The 20,402-nt window shown below is 38.3% G+C and overlaps 1 pseudogene; it reads right to left on the bottom strand.

Annotated features, from left to right (window-relative positions):
• The window catches only part of LOC147482434 (uncharacterized), a 41,966-nt pseudogene that overhangs the window by 18,552 nt on the left and 3,012 nt on the right, over positions 1-20,402 (bottom strand).

The raw sequence follows: 20,402 nt of genomic DNA on the forward strand, positions 1-20,402 counted from the left end.
ATATACTTATTGACTTAGTAATATCATGGATTCTCGATATTGATCTAGGAGATGCATATTTTGCACCGGTGATTTTAGGTCATCTATTTGTTGGCCGAAGCTGCATCTGAATGTCCCCTTTAGCTGGCGGGCAGAGAGTACAGTTTGATTTTCCATTAGGAGAGCATGATTTTTCAAGAATTGAGAATGATTTTCCAAGATCTCTTCTTGTTCAACATCATGCGTTGCTTGACGATCTTGGAAATCCTGAAGGGTTGTGATGATGATATTCTGACGAGCGTGTAGTTCCCTCAAACCCTGATGAAGAAGTTTAATGCCTTCCATGGGATTAATAATATTCAGCATGGCATTTTCGTCAAATAAATGGTCAGAATTGGAGCTTGAGGTGTTCTGCTCATCTATCAGAGCATCAGGGGTCCAAAAACCAACGGAGTAGTCTGTTTGAAGTACCTTTATATATGCTCTTTGAAGGGGTGTCTCTGGAGATATTATTGTATAACCCCAAAACATCATAATCTGCGTAACCAAAGTGGGTAGAACTGCTGACCGTCTTGTTTTCTTGGTGATTACGTTCCAGAGGTGTTGGATCAGACAAAAGTCATCTCTTTGAGTTTGCAAAATCGAAAGTAGGTGAAGTTGAGGCTTTGTGACTTCAGATTGGTGTGATGTACCTACCACATTATGTCCCAACCAGTGGAGCACAACACGTTGATTCTGTTTCAAAGAGCGTTGAAGAACCATGTGATGTGTATGTTCGACGTCGCCATGAGATCTGGTAGCTTCATGATAAAAAGTTTTTCGGAATCGAATGATGACTCTTGAACAAAGGGACTCCCCTGGGTTTTAGTGGGATTTGAAGTATGTCGGAGATCATTTCCTTATTCAATTCAATCGTTGTCCATAGGCATTGAAGTAGAATTTTCCATCTTCATAACCGCTAAATTGGTAGAACATCAAAACCAATTCTCGGGAATAACTAGCTGTTGAATGATATAGAAGAGACGTCCATCCTCGACGTATGATTTCAGTGTCAAAATAAGGGGAAAACCGGCCTTCTTTGAAAGTTTTTAGGTAGTCTTTCTCTGCCGTTATTTTTCTTGGTTGAGCCATTGCTGAGGGAAGGATAGTGAAAATTGTATGAATAAGAATGGCTTAAAAAAAAAGATATTTATAGGCAATCTATGAGGCTATACCAATATGGAGTCCAAGTGTATTTAATGACCCATGTGATTATGAACAGCATCATAGGGGATCCACAGTAAGTCTTTGTCATGTCAGATATCCAAATACAATTAATGAGATGGTTTAATGTTTAGAAAATACGGAGGAAAGTTTCACAGGGTAGTTAAACTTACACGTAATTTCAGAAATGATGATCATAACTCAGTAATAGAATATGGATAGAATAATCGAGCTGCATGTGTGACAAGTGTTATGTGTACCTTGCAGCGTGCGCGATTTTCTCTGAACACGATGTGTATCCATTAATTATTTCGGTGAGTTTTGGATGGCCTTTCTTTGTTACTTATTATTATTATTATTATTTTTTTTTTATTTTTTTTTTTTTTTTTTTTATTAGAGAGGAAAAGACGACTAATATACACAACTAATTAATACGGAACTTCTCCATTTAATACGTAACCCGTACAAATGTGTGAGAATTATTTAACACACCATACTAATATACAAAATGAAAATCAGAAAAAGAGACGGTTACATAGATCTAGATGTTCTGGATAAACACTGTTATCACGACTAATGTGATAGCCCATTCGCGTTGCTCCTTTTCCCATCGCTCTAGTTTATTCATTATTGGCAAGAAATTGAAAATTTGTGAAGAAGAATTTGTGAAGATTGAGAGAAGGGAATGAGTGAAAGAGGAAAGGAGAGTTGTATTTATAACTTGGTTTCTGACCGTTGGGCATGTGACCGTTTGGATCGGTCCGTTGGGTTCGACCGTTGGGCTTTGAGAGTAGGCCCAATGAATCAAGGAGCAAACTCATATTTTTGAAAGTACTATATTCGCATAACATAAATAATTTCTCATTTAAACCGTCTGGAGATACAAAATTATGAGAAATCAACCGATATATAATAATTTAGCACTAAAAAATAAAAATGCAATGCATTAGGGAAATAAATGACATAGTCATTTCTAAACCAAAGAAAATAAACAGCTACTGGGAATCCTCCGGGTTAGCAGAAGATGAACCCGGGTTTCTACGTCTTCGGCCACGACGAACTTCAGCCGAAATGATTTGGGGTGAATGTGGCCTATAGACTGTAGCAACTGATCTTGGAATTGCTGCTGATTAGCCATCATCATTCTCTGGAATTGGCCTTGGCGATTTCTCATTTCTTGCTGGAATTCATTCTGGGAAGTAATCATCTCTTCCTGGCGAAGAAACATCCTGCGCATACTAGAATTCATGTTCCTCAAGGCATCCATAGGAGTATTGATTCGGCGCATGGTATCTTCATTAAAAACGATCGGTGGTGAAGGCGGAGGAGGAGGAGATGCGTTATCATGCTCAATGTCATCTCTAGCTACTGGGTCCCAATGGTCTAAAAACCACAAGTCTCAAAAATTCTAAAATTCTCGAAAGACCTTGTTTCAATGAATGGAGTAGCGTGATCGGAACCCTAAGTTAAGCATAAAAGGTGAGTAACAAGCCGCGACAAGAGGAGCTGACCTGTTTGACGCGGTCGTAAGAATATGGCCCAGGAAATGGACCATACAGAAAGTGTGCTTCCTCTCCTGTAGGATCCACAGCAGGTGCAAGAAAGTCTTGTTCACGTCAGACGTCTTTGAAGTTCCAATGACGTTGTGCGCCAACCATTGAGTGACGGCTAATTGGTTCGTCTGGCGATTCTTTGGTACCGCAGTTCGAGCGGTGTTATACTCCCCTCGAAAGCGTGTCAAACATCAAATCCCTCGTGGTCGGATACTCTGACAATAACAGGGTCGGGCTATCAGAGTTAATCGGAATCTGCGCGGTATTCGAAATCAACTCCAGCGTGAGTTCACGTTCCATCCCATCCGCCGTAATCCAAAATTCGTCACCCCGGAAACCTCCATTATTATAAAATTTCAACACCAATTCTTCGGAATATTGAGCTGGGATTCGATGCAATAGATATTCCCACTCTCTACTTTCAATTTCCTCATCAAAAAATGGGTGAAACATCCCGGAATTATAGAGATTTGTGAAATTTCTCTCGACTGTAATTCGTCTTCGTGCTGCCATAGCGCGGTATAATTTAAATTTTGATGGTGCAAATAGCAAGAGGAGGTGGAGGAGGTGGTCTTTGGAGGAAGGGTTGAGGTTGGTGGAGTTTGGCCAGCGTCTTGTATTGGTCGAATTCATTCTTTGGTATATGCAGCGCCCGAGTGGATGGTGAGGGGGACCAAGATCCGTTTTTTTTGGAAGAAGAAGAAGTGGGGGGTGGACGCGTGGGTGCCCCGCGCGTGGGCTTTGTACCCGGATCTTGGGTTTTTGGGTCGAGTCAAAATTTTGGCCCAAGTACAAATGAATTACAGAAATTCCTCTTATGTCGAAAAGTTCGAAATTTCAAAGCGTGGAAATTGATTCGTTTCAACTCCGAATTTAATGGATGAGATATCGAAACGATCAGTATTAAAAATGCCATCCACTAGAATATGAAAAATCACATTCAAACATCATTTTTTTTTATTATTATTATTATTATTATTATTTTTAACAATCTTTGGTTTTTATTTATTTATCTTTTATATAAAAATGTACAAGTCGAGAAGAACGTGTCAACAACACGAAATCAAATAAAACAACACATCACAAACAGCTTAACTTTCGGGCAACTTTCATATGGGCTCTGGGCGAACCCAATCCAGCCGGACCGGTGGCTTACCCTTTATGTTTTGGGGGCCTAGGGTTTAGGGCCGGTACCATCCTTTGACCAATGTGCAATGGTCTAATAATAATATTACCCTTAGTACATATGGTATAGCCTCAAACCGCCCGAAAGCGATCCACATAGAAAACTGAGCGGGGGTTGGCCTGGTGGAATCCATTGCCCGTCTGAACTAGGAAATATCCGATGGTGCATATCCGCGACTCTCTTTGGGCACCATCTTTGGGTGCTAATAAAACAAAAGCGAGTATATACATGTTGAGTCTTTTAACGTCGGATCCTCAAGGCGAAAGTGAGTCTTTTAACGTCGGATCCTCAAGGCGAATGTGAGTCTTTTAACGTCGGATCCTCAAGGCGAATGTGAGTCTTTTAACGTCGGATCCTCAAGGCGAATCCCAACCACAATGGAAAAACGGGACGGCGGCGAAGTTTATCTGTTGAGCTGGTGTGTCGACAATAATATACCTTATACCGGCTCATCTCGGATAAAAGATCAAGACACGGACATAAAGGAGTTTGGCGGTTCATACACCACCCCATCCTTTTAAACAAATTAAACTTTTCGAGCAAAAGTACTACGACCATTACCAATTCGAGATGGGTGAGATTTGGACCAAATGATGAGTTGGAGTTAAAGCGAGGAAGAGAATAGAAAAGGGAGGAGAAAGAAGGAGTTGAAATTTTTGGTACCCATTGTTTTCACGGAGGCCGCGTTTGCTCGATTATCGAGAAGACATTTATACTCGGTTAAAGTAGAGTTTTTAAATGGACTAAGGTTCCGGCTTGCAACCACACACTCTAGGGAATTTTAGAAAAGAAAATAGAAGAGGGGCCGGCTACCCTAATGGCATACTTTTCTGTTTAAATATATGGAAAGAAGTACACCGGCCGAATCTCTATTAGTGCAATGCGTGTAAATTTGGATCATTGAGAAGAGTCTCTTCGACATCACGGAGGCGCAACTCATGATAATGTTTAAAGTGGCCATTTACTTGGAATTAAGCTACCATCATTTTAGTTTTTTCCACGAGAGATAGCCCCATAAGGGGTGGCCAGCGAGAAGCGATGAAAGGACCGGACCATCGAGTTTTTAATTTTCTGGAAAAATGTGTAATCTTGAGTTGTACATCAAAACTTTTTGACCGACTTTGAACTCTTTTCGCAATATGTGCTTGTCATGCACTCTTTTCATGTTGGCTTTATAGGATTTAGAGATCATAGGCATCACTCGAATTTCCTCAAGCTCATTTAAGCGCAATTTTCTTTTTTTCGCTGCCATGTTAGTGTTATAATTGAGGCTTTTGATGGCCCATAGAGCCGCGGTGCTCAAGTTCAACCGGCGGATGACAAGGTTTTCAAAAAACGAGGCGATCTGGGAGACATCCCTATAGGTGTCTTAAAAGGCTGTTACGTATACCCACAAGGCATCAAATAATCGTAGAGACCGATCTTTTCTAGATGGATTGGCGGTTTTTTCCAAAATGGATTTTATTTCTCGATTAGAGACTTCTACTTGACCAACTTGGTTTGAGGATGATCTGGAGTTGCCACTTTGTCGCGTGACTCCATATTTCTTTACTAATGATTCAAAATTTTATTGCAGAAATGTTTTCCCCGTCACTAATTATAGCTTTTGGAACACCAAATCGAGAAAATATTTTCTTTTATAAACAAAAGCGACCGTTTATGATCGTTAGCTCGACATGCCAATGCCTCAATCCATTTTGACACATAGTCAACTGCTACAAGTATGTATAGGAAGCCATGAGAATTTGGAAATGGACCCATGAAGTCGATGCCCCATACATCAAAGATTTCCACAATTAGAATGGGATTTAAGGGCATCATATTACGTTGAGTAATCGACCTAACTGGCGGCGATTGCATGCTTTGCAATGCTCATGTGCATCTCTAAACAGTGTTGGCCAATAAAAACCACATTGTAGAACCTTGGCGCAGTTTTCTTACCACTAAAATGACCACCACAAGATTGTTCATGGCGGAAGGATAACACATCGTTGTGTTCCCGTCGAGAATGCAACGGGATGGATTAGTTAGTCCGAACAATACTTGAAAGAGGTAGGGATCATCCCGAAATAGAATTTCACAGATGGATAAAACTTTTTCCGGTCATTCTGAGACCAAGATAAAGGAACTTCCTCGGTAACTAAGTAATTTACTATGTCAGCGGTACCAAGGGGCGAAAAATAGAGTACAAGTGTTCATCCGGAAAGGAATCACGATAGGTTCGATGTCGATATCAACATCATCGACAAGTCTTGATAAATGGTGCTGCAACCACATTTTAAGCTACCTTTTTATCTCTAATTTCGAGAGTAAACTCTTTTAAAAGGAGAATCCATCGGATCAACCTTTGTTTTGCATCTTTTTTCGCTAATAGATAACAAAGTGTCGCATGGTCGATGTAGACAATAGTTGGAGAACCCACTAGGTAAGGAAGAAACTTATCTACGCGTATACAATGGCGAAAACTCTTTCTCGGTGGTGGTATAGTTACGTTGAGCTTCATTAAGGGGTTTTACTCGCATAGTAAATGACAACCGGCTTATCTTCTCGGCGTTGCCTAGTACAGCTCCTATAGCATAGTTAAAACTCGTCACACATTAATTCAAAAGGTTTAGACCAATCGGTGGTTGAATTATGGGGCGATAGTTAATCGCGGTTTTAATACCTCAAAGGCTTGTTTGCAACCTGAAACTGAAATCAAAAAGCGGCATCTTTAAGCGGGAGATTGGGTTAAAGGTCTAGCAACCTTTGAGAAATCTTGAATAAATCTCCTATAGAAACCTGCGTGTCCTAAGAATCTTGCGAATGTCTCGAACTATTTTTGGTATAGGAAGTGAAGCAATTTTTTTCTATCTTAGCTTTGTCGACTTGATTCCGTCCTTTGAAGCGATATGTCCTAAAACTATTCCTTTAGTAATCATGAAATGGCATTTTTCCCAATTAAGAACAAGGTTTTCTCTTCACAACGTGTAAAGACCTTTTCAAGATTTGATAGGCGACTATCGAAAAATCTCCATAAATTGAGAAGTCGTCCATGAATACTTCCATAAACCGTTCAACCATATCACTGAAAATATGAAGCATGCGGCGTTGAAAAGTACCGGTGCATTGCAAAAGCCAAAAGGCATTCGTCTATATGCAAATGTACCAAATGGACGGTTGAGCGTTGTCTTTTCTTGATCGGCGGTCTATGACTATCTGAAAATAACCGGAATAACCATCAAGAAAGTAGTAATAGGCATGACCGCTAAACGTTCGAAAGCATCGATCGATGAATGGAAGTGGAAAGTGATCCTTACGGTGGCGGCATTAAGTTTCGCGATAGTCAATGCATATTAAGCCATTTCTTTGGGATCTGGCGGAAATGCATTCATCTTTATCATTTAGCGCATAACCGTAATGCCAGATTTCTTTGGAACTACGTGTATACGGGACTCACCCAAACACTATCGAGATAGGGTAAATAATACCGCATCTAGTAATTTTAACACCTCCTTTCGGACCACATCTTTCATGGTAGGGTTTAAAAGCGTATTTGTGGTTCACGCGGCGTCCTAGCATTTTCTTCCGGTGTATCACGATGGGTGCACACATTAGGTTCAATGCCTTTAATGTCATCGAGGGACCATCCAATAGCGAGCGATGTTGTTGAATGACATTAATTAAACGAGCTTCACGATCGTCGATCAATTGTGAAGAAATAATAAGCGGGTGGCGACCATCGGCATCAAGTTATGCGTATTTTAATTCGAAGGAAGAGGTTTTAATTCAGGGGTGGTGGAGTGGGTATTAAAGATTCTTGAGGAAGGTCATCATCCATGTAGTAAACAGTTGATGATCATCCAAGTTACTAGACATCAACTGTTGTAGGGTCAAATAATGGCTTACGACTCTAATAACTCATTTACTTCTTGTGTATAATCATCGCCCTCAAACTTCGAATTAAGCTAAAGGAAAGAAATTGGTACACTTCATCTTCGGGGAAAAGAGTTTATGCAATACTCTTGCGGAATCTTTAACAACCACTGTTGACCTCACCATCAATGTCGGGCTCTAGAAAGTTGTTTCATCAACTTGAACACATTCACCTCGACCGAAAGATTTCCGAAGGACATGGTCATGGAACCATCTCGACAGAGTTAATAAGAGCATTAGCGATGGCGAGGAACGGGGCGTCCTAAGATGATTGGAATGGAATCACATGCAACTTCGTATCCAAAATAACAAAGTCTACGGGATAGAAGAAATCTTGGACTTTTACAAGGGCGTTTTCCACAATTCCTTTTGGATACTTTATGGAACGATCGCTAACCGTAGAGTCATGGTGGTAGGTTTAAGTTCATGAAGACCTAGTTGTTTAAATAAATAATATGGAAGTAAGTTCACACTAGCTCCTAGGTCTAGTAGAGCGTGTAGCCGTGTATTTGTCACCTAAGGTGCATGGAACCGTTGGTCTACCGGGGGTCCTTGTATTTTACTATACCATTGTGTTCGGTAATGGAGGGAAACTGTTCAGTGAGGAACGCTTGTTGAGGAACGTTAGTTCTTCTTTTTGTGGTGCACATATCTTTCAGAAATTTTGCATGTTTTGGTAATAATTTTAAGGCATCGAGAAAAGGTAAGTTTATTGTTAAATTTTGAAAAGTCTCTCGAATTTCAGCAAAATTGTCATCAGGTTTATTCTTTGCCAAGCGTGCTAGGAAACGGTGCCTTAGGGCGGAATTTGGCAAAAGGGTCTACTTGCTTGTTTCCTACATTCGGAGGTGTTGACTCTGTTGAATCTGGGGAATCTTCCGTAGGTTCATTCTTAGAAATAGATTCCTTGGAACCCTCCTATTCTTTTGGTTGATCATCCGCATCACGTATCGATTGTCGGCAGTTTTTCCGGATCGTAGAGTCGTGATTGCATGGACCTCACCTTGGGTGGGGTGCTTGTACCGAGGGGCATTAATCGATTCAAAGGCCGTGTTTTTGGTTTAGGGTTTGGAACTGCTTGTCGCAGGAAACACGCCTTTCGACTCTTTTCTTGCGCCAATTCTTTGAAGTGATTGTTGGATAGACGTTAAAATTTGAGACCTGTTGGTTCATGTAAGCCGGGAAAGTCTCATTTGTCCTATCCATAATGGTTGGCGCGAGGTTGTTACAACGGTAGTAGTTCTCGATTATTGCTTGAAGTTGTTGATTATAGTTGGGATTTGGATTAAAATTTGGAACAAGGTTTGCGGTTGGTCGATAATTAGCATTAAATTATTTTGAAATTGACCTTGTTGGTATTGTTGATTATTTCCTTGGCGGTATGGAATAAAATTATTGGTAGGTCGAGCGGGTTGATTAAGCGAAACCGGGATGAGCCCCATTTGTTGGTTATTTTGGCGCCAAGAAATTCGGATGTTATCTCCACGGTGCATTAGGAATGTTGAATGCACATGCCTCCTCCGCTTGTTGAGTAGGGAAGCATATAACAAAGGGACAATATGCATCGGGATGATCGGGACTAAGACAAAGGACACAAGGAGGCGGTGTCAGCGTTCATGACCGGTTTTGGTAGTTGATCGTTTACTTGAACTGCAAGGGCATCTACTTTTTAGTTAGGGATTCTATCAAATTTTTATTTCGGGATCGGGTTTTACCTCAAAATAGATGTGGCTTTTGTAACGGTATCCTTTGATGATCTAGGCGGCTCGGTGTTACCCGATGTGTACCTTTTTTAAGCGCTTGTTTTTCAAGAAAAGTATAAGCTTCAGGTAGCTCCTTTGTCCATGAAGCAACCTCCGTTCATTATATCAAGAGTTTCTTTTTGATGATCGAATGGACCACTAAAGAATGAATGAACAAGGACAGCTTTTTCTAGTTGGTGGTGAGGACATTCTAACGGAAAGATCGATAAAAAGCGACTCCATGCTTCCGTAAAGGATTCATGAGGATTTTTGACGGAAGAATTGAATTTTCGAAGCATTTTAGTTGTTTTCTTCGAGTGTAAAACTGAAGCATGAAAGCTTGAACTAGTTTATTCCATGTGTCTATGGATTGTGATTGTTGTCCTGCTAGCCAGATTGATGCTTTTTCCGCTAAAGTGAATGGAAACAGTCGAAGCAAGAGTTGTTCCTTAGAGACTGCTGGATGATGAAATATTGTTGCCACTTGTTGAAGTCTACGAAGATGATTGTACAGTTTTTCATGCTCCAAACCATGATATATTGGTAACAAACTGAAAATGTTTGGTGGGATACGAAAATCACCGACAATGTCCTCAAGTTTGATGCAGGAAGAAGGTCCTTCCTGTAATGCAGTATAGAAGTCGAGGAGGGGCTTCTCTGGCTGAAGTGGAGGATCGTCGGCCATAATGACAAAGTTGATGGCGACGAAGGATTGTGATGAAGGTAATTAGCAGAAGAAGAACAATTTTTAGGTGAGAACTTACGCAATTGCTTATCGTATTTTTTTCGACGATAGGTATGTTCAATTTCTTTAGTGGAACCGGACCTTAATCTCATGCAAGCATAAAATTAGATCTAACTTACAGAAGGAATTATAAGGACTCGAATTTTATTATTATCTTAAGCATTAGGATTGAACAACATATGCCTAAGCTGCCGCTAACGTAGCAGTGAAGCTAGGAATACGTGTGCATAAACCAACAGCCAGGTCACAAGATAGATATGAGGGAGGATTTCCGTGCAAGCACGGTTCTAATTAAGTAACATCAATCTTTCAAGTTTCCTAGACACCATTGGAATATGATTTAAGATTTATGGAATTAAAATTTATGCAAAGGTGGTAGTAAATTAATTTTAATTTAATTTTAATTTAATTTTTTTTTAATTATTATTATTATTATTTTATTTTATTTTTTTTTTAAAGATTTATGCAACGGTTAAAATACAAACATGCAAATACGATCTACTCAGACAATACTATGTACAGTAGCATGTGAAGGTACTCTACTCATACATATAGCTATACGAATAGGCAAGCTTGTGTCATCGATAATTATTTCCATACGTACAGGCAAATAAACATCAGTAATACGTATATGTACGCTAATTTGTAAATCGATATTACGTAAACGTATATCAACAAGATAGGGGAATTTGAATCACTCATGCATTATCTAAATACCTTAGCATCACGAATCTGATATACATCACCTTGAGAATAGATGACAAAACTAAACATGCAAAGTATTATACCTAAACTAAAATCGACTCTTGTATTGCATAATAAATCGATTTCGACAATACTCATTGAGATTGCGAATGTCCTATAGAGAGCGACTTTACCCGTAGGTTTAGAAACAACTTACCCAACTCAGATTTTAACCCTCGTTGGAATGTTCTCCTCTTTCTTGACAAAATCGACTTATTAGACAAGACCGTTAATGCGTTATCGTAGAAAATATCAAACATGTAACAAGAAACATTTATCGTTAGAAAGACATATACCCATGCAATACAGTACCATTAATATGTAAATATACATTCATATGCAATTCATGTCCGTGTAATCGTATATAAATATTTACCGGTATACGAACTTGATTCATGCATAATTCTAGGCTAAAACTTAAATAATAATCCATAAATATTTCCTAATACTATATACATGGCATACATGCAGAAAAACATAAAAAAAAAAAATTACACTAATACTGAAAATTGGAACCTGTAGCTTCCCGCGTTTTCGCCCTTGAACTGAAACAAACGTTTCAATTCGTCGATGCGATTAATCCCAAAGGATTATCGAATTTTTCATGTACAGGATCAGATATTTAGGCCTGGAAATGTAGCAAGATAGATCTGTAGATGCTGGTGGTTGAACAGGAGCAGCAAAAAAGAAAAATCACTTTCATGGGCTGAGTTACACTACTTGTACGACTACACACCCGCGCACGCGTATCAAGTAATCCACAGTAAGTTCAATTTTTTATGGAAGTCTTATAATCTCCTGTAGTTTTGTTTCCCAGTCCTAACTTTGTGTACCTGCAAGTGGAACGAAAAAATTTAAATCGAACAGGTCTATTGTAAGTGAAAAAAATACGAATTTGAACTAAAAAATGCAAACGAACGACAAGGAAAGGAATGAAGAGAATGGGGGTTCCCCCTTGATGCAACTTCCGATCTTTAGCATGAGTTCTATGGCTTTAGAACAGCAGCGGTGCCATTTGATATAAGCTTGGAGAACACTACTTAGAGTTTTGAACTCTCTAAATTAATGTAAAAGCAATCAAGATTCCTTACTCACGATCTTCGTTTCGTAGAGTTTGAATAAGGATTCGAACTAACCTAAAGCTTAGAACAACTAAAAATTAGATGTTACAATAAAGGGAAATTAAGGAGTAAGGATATAATATAAATGTTAGATTTTTCCTTCCTATACAAACATTAATAAAAACATTAACAATGAAAACATGCACTTAATACCGAAATGGAAATTTTAAAGAGAAATTGGAGAGTTAATCCTCTTCATGTGAAACTATCATTAGTGTTGATTTGAAATAGGTTTTAATTCTTCCTAGACTCATAGACAAGTCCCTAATGGAAAAATAGATTTGATCCCTAGCATGCATGGCTCACTAAATAGCTCATACATGCTAGCAAGTGAAACCAAACAATGACTTATCTCTAAGCTCATTGCTTGATTTCTAACTAAACTCTACACCAACTACCATTTTGGGGTAGGATGTAGAGTTAGTTGTTCTTCCTAAACCTAACAAACCAACAATTGGTTTACCCTCACATGAGTTAGACTAACTCCCCAAAAGGGAAGTTAGATCATGATCCTTGTGACAAAGACTTATGAACTAATAAAAACACCAAAGAGAGAGAGAGAGAGAGAGAGAGAGAGAGAAGAAATATCCACAACCAAACTCACTTCTATATTTTCTAGAAGAACAAGTGTTCCTCCATTAAAACTATTACAAGCTTTTTAATAAAAACCAAAACTAACTTCTCATTTTCACTAAGGAACTAAAATAATACCATGTGAGGAAAATAAGTCAAGGGAGTAAATGGAGTGTCCCCCACCCTTGTCTAATTTCTTCTCCATTTTAGAGAAATCTCATTTCCTCCCACGTGAATTATCAAACCACATTGATTCATTTTTATCTACCACATTAAAACAAAGTGACACCTTGCCTTTTTCTCACTATTAACACCTAATCTAATTTATTACATGCAAGGTATCAACTTTGCACCAATAATTTGTTATCTTTGTCTTGATATGCTCCATGATTGATGACTCATCCAATCTTGTGGCCCCGCATAGTGGGTCCATGTGCAGTCCAGTGGCAGTCCGGTATTTTGGGCAGTTTTACAACTTCCCACCTATGCGTAGAGTTCATCGCCTACGATTATGCGAGCAGCTCTCTTGTCACATTCGGAGTCCTAGTTCGAGAGGTAGGAGCTTTGGAAGTTTGATGCTTCTACGTGGATTTGGAAGAATTCATATATACGCCGTTCCTCGTGCTTTATTGCAGGTTTAACCAATATTTCCATGTTTACTGCAAATACCTGCAAAAGTATGAAAACATATTTATTTCATGATTATTAAACACATAATGAACCAAATTTATATGTCTCAATCGGTTTTCATAATACACTTTTGGGTGCTTATCAATGGCCAAAAGACAAGGACATCGAACCATTTCGGCAGTTTATAAGCGCGTTGGCAGTTGCCAAAAATGGACGCCCTAAGATGATCGGAACAGAGTCATTAACAACTTCTATATCGAAGTTAACAAAATCAGTAGGATAGTAGAAATCCTGGACCTTAACTAGCACGTTTTCAACCACACCCTTAGGATACTTAATAGACCTATCCGCTAATTGCAATGTCATTTGAGTAGGTTGCATCTCCTGTAGACCTATTTGTTTGTATAAATAATACGGGAGTAAGTTGACACTTGGCCCCAGATCTAATAAAGTGGTGGTCGTATGAGAATCTCCTAAGGTGCATTGTACAATAGGACGACCAGGGTCCTTGTACTTCACAATTCTATTATGTTCTGTTAAAGTTGGAAATTGTTCAGTTAGAAAGGCGTCTTTAGGAATATTTGTCCTACGCCTACTAGTGCACAACTCCTTAAGAAACTTAGCGTGGTGAGGTAATTTTTTAATTGCTTCGAGAAAGCGTAGGTTAATCGTTAGATTCTTGAATACTTCCCTAATCTCGTCAAAGTTTGTATCTCTGTTTAACATAGCTAATTTATGGGGAAACGGTGGTATCTCTCTATGCTTAGTGTATGATTCAACTGGATGTCTAACCTTTGCTTTTTGTTTCTTAGGTTGTGTTTTAACTGGTACCTCTACAGGGGTAGGCTCTTCAGTTTCCATTTCGGTATTTAGTTCAATCTCCTGTGTAGGGACTACTTGTGGGGTAACTATAAGCATAGTTACATTGTTGTCAACCACTCTACCAGAACGGAGAGTGGTGATGGCATTTTGCTCACCTACGTTTACATTTTTCGTACTAGTATTACCGTTCACCTCAAAGGCTGTGTTTGGTGTTTTAGGATTAGGTATAAACTTGTCCCGAAACACACCTTTGGGTTGTACTTTCTCTTGAGCTAGCTGCTGTAAGGAAAGTTGGATGGCTTGCAAAATCTGTTGTTAAGATTGCATAAAGGTATCGAAACGATCCGGTTGTGGAAGAGTGTTAGCTATAGGTTGTGTGACAGGAACTATGTCACGTTGATTATTTATGGGTGGGTTATGATAGTTATTATTATTAACTGGAACAATACCTCGATTTGTATTATAATTATTATTGTTATAATTATTATAATTACCCTGACCTTGTGCTTGACCTTATCGTGGTTACGCTTGGTTGTTATAATTATTATAATTACCCTGACCTTGTCCTTGTCGTGGTGGAGGTTGGTTATAATTGTTTGCTTGCCTAACATTTTGATTATTAAATCCTGGAGTTGTTACTTGTTGATTATTTCTCCAACTGAAGTTGGGGTGTTGTCTCCAAGGGGCGTTAGGAATAAGATAACTATTAATTGAGCAAACGTTATCTTGTTGTAATGTTTGTTGTTCCTAAACGAAAGGACAATAGGAGTCGGGGTGCTATGGACTCAAATAGAAATTACATGGGTTGGAGTTGACATTCATGATGGGGATAGGTTTTTGTTGGACAAAAATAATCTCTACCTTTTTAGTTAGAGATTCGATTAAATTTTTAAGTTCTGGATCGGGTTTCATCTCAAACATACCGGTGGCTTTAGCTGTTGTAGAAGAACTAGCGGAACGGGATATATCATCACTACCCCAATTATTATTTTGCTTAGTGATAGAAAATTAGTCAGTCTAAATTAATAGACTAATCTAACCCTAGTTATACCGCAAGCGCACAGCTATCGTTGAATATAGTTGCGGCTTGAGCGAATTCGATCCCACGAGGGATTGCTACTCGGAGACAATTGAATACTAAAATATTACCTAACCTAATTCGAACAATATTTGTTTTATGGAAGTTTGAGTTACTATTAACTAAAATTAACTAATTACTACGAAAGCAATAAATTAAATGGATTAACTATTAACGAAGAAAACACTAAGGCATTCGAATCCACCCTAGACCGTTGTAGATTATCCTAGTTTAATTAATTTTAAAGTTCTCTTTTTAATACGAGTAGCATGAGGGAAAGGTAACCCTTGCTTGCTCGAAGATGTGAGCGTGTAATTCTTAAACAATTCTAACAAATCGTATTAATTGAATTTCAAACAACGATATAAACCCCTAGCAAAAATTGTCTTTTTACAGTACAACTTCTCACAGGTTTAAATAAACTTTAGAACCGAAGCTTCGATATCAACAGAAACTTAATCCAACAATTGACTAGTCTAGACATGGATTAAACATGCAGGATATAATCAATGATAGAATTTCTACAGAAATCAGATAATTCAATTAATTATTTACTGTAAACTTAAGTCAGAGAACAATAACCCAATTAAACTTAGAAAACCTACGCAAATCTAGGGCTTCATCTAAGCCCTAGCTTTGAATTTAGCTAGACATGATAAGTAGAACAGTAAAAACAGAAAAGAATAAACCCATTGATAAATCCAATAGAGTCTCATTGGGTTGGTTTATCTTCTTACGCTCCTTCGTTCCACTCAAAGTCTCGGCCTCTGCCCGCCTTCAATGCGGCGCCACTGGCGCTTTTTTTTCCAAATTTCTCGACCTGTATTTCTGTGTTGTCCCCCCCTCTCTCTTTTCTCTCTTGTTTATATAATGGATTGGTTATGACCGGTGTTTGACTTGAATGGGATTCAAGTCGGTGGCGAAGAGTTCGGGTTTGGATCAGTTTTAGTCAAGTCGGTCTTTGTTTTGTGAGAAAGATAGATGGTAGTGATCCCGTGGCAGCTAGGTACTAATGTGGGATTTAATGATTGGTTATGGGCTGATTTTGGAAGGTCGTATTCGATTAAGAGATGATGTCTTTGGTTCAAATTGGAAATCCCATTTTCTGTTCGTGAGAATCAGAGTTCGAGAAGGAAACTAGAGCTTTGATCGGGTGGTCCGGTAAGCTGATTTGGTGAGTGCAGGCGCGTGTTCAATTTGGTCGGCCGAAATTTGAGGGATCGGTTTCTCTGTTGTGCGAATTCAGTTTGGAGAATGAAACCAAAGTTTCTGTTCGTGAGCGAAGGGTGGAGAAACATAAGGTCTGATTCGGTGCTCTCATGTGGACATGAACCGGTATGGCCATTAGTTGTTAACTGGTTCGGTCCAACCTTTTAACTCTCTATACTGGGCTTTGGTCACTTGGGCTTAGTCAAGCGCTAGGAAATAGAGGCCCTCTCTATAGCACAATCAGTCAACTTCCAGCACTTTTCAACCTGTTCACGCATTCATACCATTTCTGCAAAAACCAAGGAAACACGATAATCAATAATTTAAATTATATAAAATAACCGGACTAACTCATATAAAATTGAAGGAATATGTAATAATTCTGCACTTATCAAATACCCCCAAACTTACATTTTGCTAGTCCTCGAGCAAAACTAAAACTAAACTAATGACAAAAACAAAAATTCTAACTCACTTTCGTAGGAATCACGATTACACTTTGCATGTGTAACAAGCCTTTTAAACCCCTAGGTTACCCCTAGTGGACGAGTTTAGTCTCGTGAGGGTTTTCAGAAACGGTACCCACAAACATTAACATAGCATAACCAATGGTGAAATAATTTTCTCAGAGATAAAATCTTTTTCGCCCACTACTAAACAAGTTCAAAAATCAGCAATTGTCACAGTTTACATCATCATTACCAAGACTCATCACTACTTCCAAAGATAGAAATCATTGATTACTACTCCAAACCAAAGCGTGTGTGTGTGTTTAGCCAAACTAATACAAGCTCATATCCAAGTAACGGCATTCCTAACTTACTATCCAAAGAATATATCAACCTCAATCCTCACCATTCATACACTCACAAGAAAGTCTCTCTTTAGATAAGTTTTCAATTTTACCTCCTCAGATGCGCGGGAAATGAGTAAAATAATAGAACATCCCACATACTTAGCTAGAAAGACGGACTTATAAAATTTCAAAAACAAATTAGTCTCATAGAAAGAACATCAATCACATGTGAAGTGTCGGGTCCTTCACTTTAGCATCCTCTCACCTATTCTACACTTCATATCATACTTTTGTGATAAGTCCGGGTATTAAGGCGGGGCTTAGGATTGGTTGACAAGAAAAGGGTAAAAAGGAATCAAAAATTTCTGAGAATAAACTAAAGACCATCTTGTACTTGACCTTCATGGAAAATTTCTTCACTTTGTAGATCACATTACTTGACTTTCTCACTACTTTTGCTCACTTTTTCTCAATGATTTTTTTTTTTTTTTTTTTTTTTTTTTTTTTTTTGAGCAAAAAAGGAATGATTTTCTTCATTTGATTTTGGTAAATTTTCCTTCCGAATCTTCTTTCTTCTAGCTTTCTCCTTAGTCTTTTAGAAATTCTCAGAAATATGGGTAAGGCCAATAATATGGGTTTACACTCCATATCTGGAGTTGGGTTAAGTATAGTTGGTTTGAGAAGAAAAGGCTTAATTAATATATAAGGCTCAAAAGGGGTTAACATGATGATCCTACTAGGTGGGATAAGTAAAGGCTAATTGGTTCACTACTTGACTTATCAATATGATATTCCGCTTCGAATAGACTACAAGACCTAATGGCTATCTCCCCAGTTGATGTCACTTCGTGATCGACCAAATTAAGAAAATGAGACCATACAACGAATTTAAGCACAGAAGAATGATTGAGTCAACTTGGACTCAGAATTTACGTAAAAACTCTCCAAGAAATTCAAAGGCTCAAGTCTCATTGGTTAAGTCTCTATATTCCTCTTCTAGTTCACTAGGAGATTAAATTACTCTTCAATTTGACATGTATCAGGTGGCTAATAGTGCAAATTTCACTTGGGCTTAGACTTCATCAACAAAATCTATTTCTAGAGGTAGAAAATAGTCTAAAAGCAACAATAACTTCAAAAGTGATTCTTAACTTCATAGATTCCTTGAAAATTAGTGGCTTTAGAAATCAAATTTTTTTTTTTTTTTTTTTTTTTTTTTTTTTTTTTTTTTTTTTTTTTTTTTAAATTTCTCATCATAGAAAATCACCATTAATCATACCATGTTGGACATTTATTTTTCGCTAAACAAACATTTTGTTCCCACCCCCAAACTTCTTATAGACATTGTCCTCAATGTTAACATAGATACGGAATTTAAAAGATAACAACATAGACAAGTAAAAGTATATAAGGAAAGAGGTTACCAAGAGCTTCCAAAGACGAAAAATACACCTGTAGAAATTAGTACCTCACAAAAGATATCACAATGATAATATAAAAGAGGACCCAGTTACTACAATGACTAAAATGTGTCACGTGTCTCATCCCATAGAGTTACACGTCTCTAAAAAGGCAGAGAAAAGGTGCTAGAGTGGAATGCATGATACACGTGCACAAAAGACTCAACAAAAATAAAAACATGGGTTGCCTCCCATAAGCTTCTGATTAACGCCTCTAGCGGGGCGAAATGCTTCGCACACCCAATTCTTAGATTAGCATTTTGTCTACCAACTAAACACAAAATGAACTCCCCAAAATTGAAAAAATTTCGACAGAGTCTCCTTTGTATTTTCGACATTTCATAAATACAAAACCTGTCATAACCTGAAAATCACAATAATATGTTTCTCATTGGTTAACCCAAATGGAGACTAGGGGCTGGAATGAAATATTTGGGAGCAATACGAAGTGACTCTTACAAAAGAAAAGTAAAACCTAAAAACAACGAAAAACAAAACCTAAACTACTAAAATACAACAAGCATACTCCTTTAGTCATGATAAACAGGATCAATAAGATCCACTTCTTCCACATCCTTATTAGCAAAACCATCAAGATATGGTTTCAAGCGTTCACCATTAACCTTAAACATACGACCATCCGTAGGATCCTCTATCTCAACAGCTCCATAAGGAAAAACAGTTTTAACAATGAAAGGACCAGTCCACCTAGAACGTAACTTACCAGGAAAAAGACGCAAACGAGAATTATATAGCAAAACTTTTTGATTAGGTTCAAAGGACTTGCGAAGAATAGATTTATCATGAAAAATCTTAGTCCGCTCCTTGTAAATCTTGGCATTCTCATATGCCTCATTCCTTAACTCAGCTAACTCATTTAATTGAAGCTTACGTTGTGAACCTCGCTTCTACGCATGTCAAAGTTAAAAGTTTTAATGGCCCGAAAGCACGATGTTCTAATTCCACAGGCAAATGACATGCCTTCCCAAACACAAGCCTATAAGGAGACATACCAATGGGAGTCTTATAAGCAGTCCTATAAGCCCAAAGGGAATCATTAAGACGTTGAGACCAATCCTTACGGTCAGGTCGTACCGTCTTTTCTAAAATCCGTTTAATTTCCCTATTAGATACTTCAACTTGGCCACTAGTTTGGGGATGGTAAGGGGTAGCAAGTTTATGAGTAATAGAGTACTTTTTCATTAAAGATTCAAACGCACGATTTGTAAAATGAGTACCATTATCACTTATAATTGCACGAGGAGTACCAAAACGAGAAAATATATTATATTTCAAAAAGTTAACTACAACCTTGTGATCATTCGTTTTACATGGCACTGCCTCAACCCACTTAGAAACATAATCTACCGCGACGAGGATATAAAGATAACCAAAGGAAGGTGGAAAAGGACCCATGAAGTCTATACCCCACACATCAAAAAGTTCAACAACCAAAATAGGGGAAAGAGGCATCATGTTCCTATGGGAAATATTACCCGTACGCTGACATCGATCACATCCTAAACAAAACTCATGTGCATCTCTAAAGAGAGTAGGCCAATAAAAACCACACTGCAAAACCTTAGCAGCCGTCTTCTTAGGACCAAAGTGACCACCACATGCATGGTCATGGCAAAAGGAGAGAA

The sequence above is a fragment of the Coptis chinensis genome, chromosome 8 (genome assembly GCF_015680905.1).
Source record: "Coptis chinensis isolate HL-2020 chromosome 8, ASM1568090v1, whole genome shotgun sequence".
Classification (NCBI taxonomy): Eukaryota; Viridiplantae; Streptophyta; class Magnoliopsida; order Ranunculales; family Ranunculaceae; genus Coptis; species Coptis chinensis.